The sequence below is a fragment of the Salvelinus sp. IW2-2015 genome, linkage group LG30 (assembly GCF_002910315.2).
Source record: "Salvelinus sp. IW2-2015 linkage group LG30, ASM291031v2, whole genome shotgun sequence".
In the NCBI taxonomy this organism is placed as follows: Eukaryota; Metazoa; Chordata; class Actinopteri; order Salmoniformes; family Salmonidae; genus Salvelinus; species Salvelinus sp. IW2-2015.
The window spans coordinates 26,054,657-26,063,040 of record NC_036869.1 but is presented as its reverse complement, the minus strand read 5'-3'; the positions used below and the strand labels follow the sequence as shown (position 1 = coordinate 26,063,040).

General features: G+C 42.7%; 1 long non-coding RNA gene across 1 annotated transcript; it reads right to left on the bottom strand.

Moving 5' to 3' along the window:
* Window positions 1–2,827: 2,827 nt before the first annotated feature.
* On the bottom strand, window positions 2,828–5,701 carry LOC111954941 (uncharacterized). The gene is made up of 4 exons (XR_002876049.2): window positions 5,641–5,701; window positions 4,048–4,261; window positions 3,254–3,387; window positions 2,828–3,078 (listed from the first exon to the last, which is right to left on the bottom strand). It is a non-coding gene; the product is annotated as an uncharacterized lncRNA (long non-coding RNA).
* Between the last annotated feature and the right edge of the window lie 2,683 nt (window positions 5,702–8,384).

The window sequence follows — 8,384 nt, the reverse complement described above, 5'->3', positions numbered from 1 at the left end:
GGTGTCTGTATGTAGCCTTGCTACTGTATATAGCCTGTCTTTTTACAGTTTTATTTCTTTACCTACCTATTGTTCACTAATACCTTTTTTACACTATTGTTAGAGCCTGTAAGTAAGCATTTCACTGTAAGGTCTACACACTGTTGATTCAGCGCATGTGACAAATAAACTTTGATTTGATTTGAAATCCTCACCTCGGATGTATCCCTCCGCCGCGGAGTGGTACAATATACTGGAGTGATCCAAATAGCTCACATAACCATTGTTACATACGTGACCTTCGATCAGTACAATAAATAGTCCAAATGGAAGGTAAACAGATTGTTTTTTCATCTGTAGCGTCATTAAATCAGCCAAAACAAGTTCAATAACTCAATGCATGCACACTCCCTATTGAAAATGCATTCATTGTATTGTGAAAAGGCCTTGGCTACATCTTAGTTGTTACAGTGGCAAAAAGTGCTCTTCACTGACGTGTCGCGGTTTTGTCTCACCAGGGGTGATGGTCGGATTCGCGTTTATCGTCGAAGGAATGAGCGTTACACCGAGGCCTGTACCCTGGAGCGGGATCAATTTGGAGGTGGACGGTCCGTCATGGTCTGGGGCGGTGTGTCACAGCATCATCAGACTGAGCTGGTTGTCATTGCAGGAAATCTCAACGCTGTGTGTTACAGGGAAGACATCCTCCTCCCTCATGTGGTACCCTTCCTGCCGGCTCATCCTGACATGACCCTCCAGCATGACAATCCACCAGCCGTTCTGTGCGTGATTTCCTGTAAGACAGGAATGTCAGTGTTCTGCCATGGCCAGCGAAGAGCCCAGATCTCAATTCCATTGAGCACGTCTGGAACCTGTTGGATCGGAGGGTGAGGGCTAGGGCCATTCCCCCCAGAAATGTCCGGGAACTCGCAAGTGCCTTGGTGGAAGAGTGGGGTAACATCTCACAGCAAGAACTGGCAAATCTGGTGCAGTCCATGAAGAGGAGATGCACTGCAGTACTTAATGCAGCTGGTGGCCACACCAGATACTGAATGTTACTTTTGATTTTGACCCCCCCTTTTGTTCAGGGACACATTATTCAATTTCTGTTAGTCACATGCCGGTGGAACTTGTTCAGTTTGTCTCAGTTGAATCTTATGTTCATACAAATATTTACACATGTTAAGCTTGCTGAAAATAAACGCAGTTGACAGTGAGTGGACATTTCTTTTTTTGCTGAGTTTAGTTGGTCATTMATTTTTATTTTCCAACGATTGYACATTAGCAAGGAGAATGGAAGGCATTGGGAGTCTGCTCGCTGGCCGCCGGATTATCAGAAGGATCCCCGATCTGCATCTTCTTTTCCGGCGTCTTTTCTTCACCCAAAAGGCGTGGATCTGAGCCTGTTCCAGTGAAAGCAGGATATCCTTCTCGTAGGACTCGTTAAAGAAAAAAGTTTATTTCAGTCCACGGTGTTTAATCGCTTTTCTGATGTCCAGAAGTTATTTTCGGTCATAAGAAATGGTAGCAGCAACATTATGTACACAAAATAAGTTTAAAAAATAAGTTAAACAAAATGCAAAAACAAAATTGCACAATTGGTTGTAAATGTAAAACATCAGCCRTGTTCTTCCGCGCCATCTTTAAGTTCTGAATATGTTTGAGTAGTTCATGACCTTTAGGGTGGGTCTTTCTCCATTCTGATTGTTTTATACTGTTCAATCCAACTTCAAACAACAACAAATCTGCATTTTAAGCAATTTTTCAATTTCCTACCCTTTTACATTTCCAAATTGTGCMATGCAGAGCTGCATGATATGGGCAAAAAATCTAGGCCTACTTATTTGGTGAACTGTTGGCGTAATGGAAATAGAATAATGAATCTAATTCTGTAGATGGAATATTACTATATCCCAACTACAGAATTAGAGTAATCATTATATTTCCATGATTCCARCACTACCGTGGGCAGCATCTTGAATATATTGTTTGACATGACAACAAATGAATATGCCAGGGAGGAATTGACAGTGTTGGACAGTGTTTCCAGGGGACCCTAATTAGATGTTACATTACATGTTTTCTTACCTCATGTAGCAAGCTAGCATATTCATGCTTCGCCTATTCCTCTCCGATTTAGAAGATACCGTTGCACAAACATGCTTATCTAGGCCTACACCAGCACTGGCACTGTATTGGCTAGCTTTKTTTGCTCTGACTCTTAGTACATTTTTAGAAAGCTACCTAACTAGTGATTTAGGTAGTGGCTAACAATTCATTGGTGGCTAACAATTCATTTTAGCTAGAACTTTCTAAGAAAAGACAAACTATCAGACAGTAGTTTGCAGAGAGTAGGACACATTAATAGTGTAGTTATAGAACACTTGTAGAAAGCAGCATGTTTCTGCATCTATCTGACTATGCAGAGTGAAGCGCAATAAAGTGCTTGTGACTCCGTGGTCCAACATCTGCGCTCTCCTTGAGTGATGGGGCAGGCTTGGTGTGGTCAGCGGCATGCAGAAGGAGGAGGGGGAGAAAGACTACTCAAGTAGCAAACTGAGTAAACTATAAGAACTGAGTTGCGTATCACATTTAACAAACCAAACATTGAAATACCGTTATAGAAGGTAAAGTAAAAACACAAACCGGTCCGTGCATCAATACCTGTGTGTGTGTGTGTGTGTGTGTGTGTGTGTATATATAGTAAAATACGGTATACCGCCCAGACCTATCTGGTTGTCTAGGGCTTACTTGAAAGGAAAAAACAAAATCCAGCAGACACTAGGCCCTCCATGGAATTAGTTTGACACCGCTGGGTTAAGGTGTTAAATACTTTTATTGTTAGGTACTAATAGGTTGCAGTGTTGAGGTATCGAATGCAGCTGTTATGCAAGTATGTCTGAGGAACTATGCCGTTATCTCCACAGAAACACTCGTCAACTGATGACACTGATGTCAGTGCTTCAACACCTGAGGACAAGAGAGAAGTTGTGTCTGTGTGAAACTAAGAGCTTAGAATGCATTTCCGTTCCTCACCTCTTRGGGGTGCTAGCGTCCTGCTCTGTGCTGGCTGCCTTGTGCTCCTCCTTTCCCACTGACCTGTGAGAGGACGAATGAATGAAAGCATTATTAATTAAAGCATTATACAACYGTTTTAACATGACACAGATGTGATGTAGTGACGAGACAATGGGAAATTATAACAGTTATAATTATATATAACAATTATATAACAGGACAGCTTGGCGAAAGACACTCGTTCACAGACACAAACCTGATGGGAGGAGCCGTGGTAGTGAGCCCCGAGTTTCCCAACGATGAGTTGGAGGGTTGTTTCACCAGAGTTACTGGTGACATCATTGTGTGTGGGGGTCTTGGGGAGTAGGTCAGAGCGTTCTGACTGCACGCCTGAGTGTAGGGGTAACATGAATAATTTGTTTTGTACAAGGCGTCAACCACTGGTATGTGCTCTCAACTGCAACTTCCAATGACCACAATATGCTTAATAACAAACCAGACACCATTTCTCATCATCCACATCTCTTCCCAAAACTCCCCTCCCTTTCCTAAACCCTCCCACCTAACATCGATCACCGCTGTCTCMCTCAGTCTCGGTCTGTGTGCTTTGGGATTGTGGGACTCCTAGGCAGCTGCCACTGCAGGGTTGGGGGAACGGAGAGGGTCCGGAGCCTGCGGTGTTGGCCTCCCTGCGCTCCAATTCTGTACCCTTCTCAAGAAGTGTGCACTCGTTCACACCCCATTATGCATTTAAAAGCATTGTATTGGCGCAAGCATGGCYGGMAGGAGTTTCCACCATATTCCTTTTAAATACATGACAGGGAGTGCACACTTCCATCAATACTTCCATTCAAAACGGAGAACACCATTGTGTTCGTCATAGTCTCAGCATAGTCTCAGAGGGGTCATAGTGTGTAGCCCAAACCTTTTGGACGCTACAGACGTTTTCGTGAGAAGACCGATGTGGAAGGGCAATATCAGTGKATTGAGATTGACCATTATAGGCCAAGGGTTAAACTCCTACAACAAAAGAAAATGCATAATACAAACTTGTTCTCAGTGTCCAGTGCTTCCTTGCCGTGCGCTTCTCCTCGGATGGCCTCTATGGCGGTGCAGTAGAGGGACTTCTGGCCYTGTGATGGTGGGGGCCTCTGGTCGGCCGCCCCCACTGCCTCCTCTCCAGCCTGCTCCCGGACCACCTGCTCCAGGTTGTGGATCCCCAAAAGTTTGCTGTAGTGCATGACCTCAAAAAGCTCTGCAGCAACTACACGGGACAAAGGGATAAACGGCGAGTACCAATTTAGGATTAGTTTAGCCTTTTAGATGACAAGAAATAAGATGACATGGACAGGGGGGGGGACCTGATTCTAGATCTGCACTCCTACTCTGAGACGCTTGATACATATGGCCCCTGGATAAACAGTCAAGTGTAGATGGAGTATCTCAGTGAAGTTGATAAAAATGCAGTAGCTTGATATAGCATATATAACAGTTGCTGACCAAGTTGAAGTCAGTTCCTCGCTACAATGTTGAGATGCAAAATGATACATGATAGAACAATGTTAACATAATCATTACAAACATATGACACATCTCAGCAACATTTTCATCCCACAAATGTACAAAGGCTGTGACGATACCAGTATCGCAATATTTTTTCCCATGGCCAAAATGAAAACACAAGTCTGGTCCTTTTAAAAACCTGCTGTATGTCAAATATTGTGAGCTATAGCTTTGAAAAGAATCAAATGTGAATGGATGAAGACAATGATATTGGTTAACAACATTATGGCTGTTTTCCTATAGAAGTTATCCTGTTAAACTCTGAGTGGTTGTTTTGGACCCTGTACAGTATGTATCAAACTCTGCGGGGTTCTGCGGGGTTGTGTCTGCGGGGTTGTGTCTGCGGGGTTCTCTCCACCCTTGTACTTGATTGATGAATTAAGGTCACTAATTAGTAAGGAACTCCCCTCACCTGGTTACCTAGGACTTAATTGAAAGAAAAAAAGAAAAACCTGCAGACACTGCCCTCCGTGGAATGAGTTTGATAGCCATGCTGTACAGGGTCTGGCGAGTTGGTGGTGGGTTCTCCCCAAATTTCTGTCAGAAAATAGAAAGTGACAAGTCATTTGAAAGCTACAGCCCTCGTCTTTTTCGACCCTCCACCAACAGCCCTCGTCTCCTATTTTAGCGGCTGGCCACACAGAGAGTATTGTGGGTGCAATGATTGAATAACATGTGTACTTTTTTTGTTGTTGCAACGCTCGCGCACGAAATGCGAACGGTGTGGTCAGCATGTTAGGGAAGAACTGCTAGCCTGCCAGTGAAAGTTGCACAGCCTCCCGATCTTGCGGGGTAGSTGCGGTCCCTGAACCCAAAGRCTATAACCGGGAGGGTTCCGGTCTACAGACATGTCACACACAACTAASACAAACCCTCAGTGCCGCAATAGTGGTAGACCAAACCGAGTATCGCACACGTTGGTACACTGTCACAAGGACGAAACCCAAAAGAGATGGCACAAGCAAAACCGAGTGGRGGGACAGCAAAGGACCCTGWTGGAGAGGCTAGCTAGMTGCTCCAAGCTATTRAATAGCTGCGGGTATACTTCTGCGCTTATACACTCTAACATAGCGCTCTTACCAAGCGAATCCTCCCTGGAAGGAGTCGAAAAAAGGAAAAGGTGAAAGTAGTGCAGCTGCAGATATTTAAGGTGGTTGGTCAGCTGCAGCACTACCCGGTACACTGGACTAATCTGAARTTCTTACTCGGAATGTATCCTGCCGCGTGGAAGAACACCATATTGAAGTKATCCCAATATAGTGCTACATAACATGTCTGAAAGTAAACTATAAATTCCTTAAGAACTTAAGAACTATCAGGAATTTGTACCCATACAATCCGGCCCGCAGGTAACTATACCAAAAATACATCAAATTCAGTCAGTTTGTTGGAACAACAGCGACACTTGGCGGTAGTAGTAGATATGTGCAATTAATTATCATGACAATAATAAAGAGGGTTGCAAAAAATTTTGCATAATATTTTTATTTTTCAGTGGCAAGAAAAGAAGCAGTGCAAACATGAAAAATTACACAGAAAAGGTAACTCATTTGGATAGCATAGTCTCCCTAGGTGTACAGTTCAACTAATTATCAACACACTTACTATCTCTAACCCCAACCCTTTAATATACCATCCAAATAAAATCGGTCCAGAAATGGTAATCAATCATTAGATTAAACATGAAGTGTTTTTAGACAAAAGCTCAGGTGATACAAAATATTGTAGTCATGTGGCCTCTAACATGTGTTTGGCTTCCAGGTGAACCCTGGTTCATGAGGCATCTCGGGGGCCATGTAGCCTGCAGTGGGCTCGTAAAAGGGGTTTGGGAGTTCATCGTTAAAGCAGCTCCACCTGGCCTCTCCACTCTTCCTGCAGCACGGGTATGCYCTGGTCATTACGGCAAACTCTTCAACACAGAACATGGAGAGTGCATTCTGCCACTGCAAGGACAGAAACATAGAGAAAAGTATAGAATATCTTTAAATAAATAATTCCAATATGCAATATATTCATATAAAATAAATACACACACACGACTCACAGCTTGCTGAGCGCAGCACAGGATCTGGRCATTTTGCTGGGCGACTTCTCCACTGCAGCACGTGCCGTACCAAGACTCCAAACGATTGATGGCTTTTCCACAGCGCCGGAAAAAACTGACACCAGAGCGAGGAAAGAAGCTAGGTGGATACCGGGGGCGACTCTGTCCATACTGACATATGGCAGCAAGATTCTGTAGGGTTGGGCATGCAGGAGGGAAAGGGACRTCAGGCTCCTGCAGAGAGCCAAAATTCTGGGTACCTGTGAATAGAAGAGACAGAGCAAAAGTGTGAAGAAAATGAGGGAGCTTGAAAMAACATGATACATTCAGACAATCTGTTTCATAGCAGACAAATAATAGATTTGAGTGTAATCCCTTTCAAAATGTTAAATGTATAGAAACATTATACAATACCTCCAAGTTTTGCACAATGAAGAGTCAGTAGTGCAAGTAACCAAGAATGTGCAAAAAATCCAGCCGAAATCATGTTTTGTTTGTTGTTGTTAGAAAAAAAACTCAGTTCTCTTCTTCTGTGAAGTTCTGCGTGGGAGATAGAAGTCTTCTGCTTTCCTTCAAGTTTGTCCAAGCTGTACTGTCCTCATCTTCAACCTGCTTTTATCCAACAGATGGTAGGGGGAGTGAGTCCCGGGGCGTGCCACTCATGAATGTGAAATGATGCGAGCAGGGTGTAGATACTGGAAAAGGAAACTGCGTACGTCACAGATTAGTACCAGTAATCAAATGAGTACTGTACGGTCTTTCTTCAAAATCTTGGATTACATTGCAAATGTTTGCTTTGTTAACCTTTCCTCCATTTGTAACAGTGTGTTTATATGTGAAAATGTGATTGTATTTGAATGTTTAAGGCCTCTTGGAGGATTAGTCCAAATGAGGACCCAAAGAGATCCTAATAAAATCAAATCCATYGAGTCATATATCCACTTCTTTGGGYTTGACATGTAGGCCTTTTGCCATATTTAGCCAGTTAGCCTATCATTCATACTTGTTGGACTTTAGGGACTACACTCTTTTACATTTGTTCCTAAAGGGGTACAAATGCTTGTCACTGGGGTGGTGCACTGTAAGATACATCCTTTGTACCTTTTAGTTATAGGTACATAATTGTACCCCAGTGTGTACCTCAGATAGTACCTTTCTTACATATAGTCCACAGGTACAAATCATGCTTTTAGAAAGATACATTTTGCCTTTATAGGAACCACCACAGTGACAAAGCCTTTTGCTTCTCGAAAGTTTAAAAATGTACCTCTACCATAGACCACTTCAACTGATACAACACTTCCACTCACGGGTGGACAAAAATAACTAACTGAAACTAAGCCACGCTTATATATATATATATATATATTCCAATATGATTTCTCAGAGTGCCTTTCAGCTGGACACAAACTGGTTGACTCAACATTGTTTCAACGTAATTTGTCAACGTATTGTGACGTGGGAAATAGATTGCATTTGAAAAAAGTCAAACTGTTGTTTTGAGGGCWAAATTTAAACCACAGGATTATATCATTATTATGGTAACCAAATTTAAACATAGACAAATCTGTATAAAATATGTTGAATTTGTACCTTTTAAAACATCAGGTTTTCAACGTTATATCCACAAATCCACAATGAGAAAATAACAGTAGGCGGGGCAGCAAATGAGAAAATAATAATAGGCTGGGCAGCACCAACTGGAGAATTGATCTATCTACAGCTACCCGTTGCTCGCCCATCCAAGGTTTTAACCTTCTATTTGTTTTTACAAGATCAG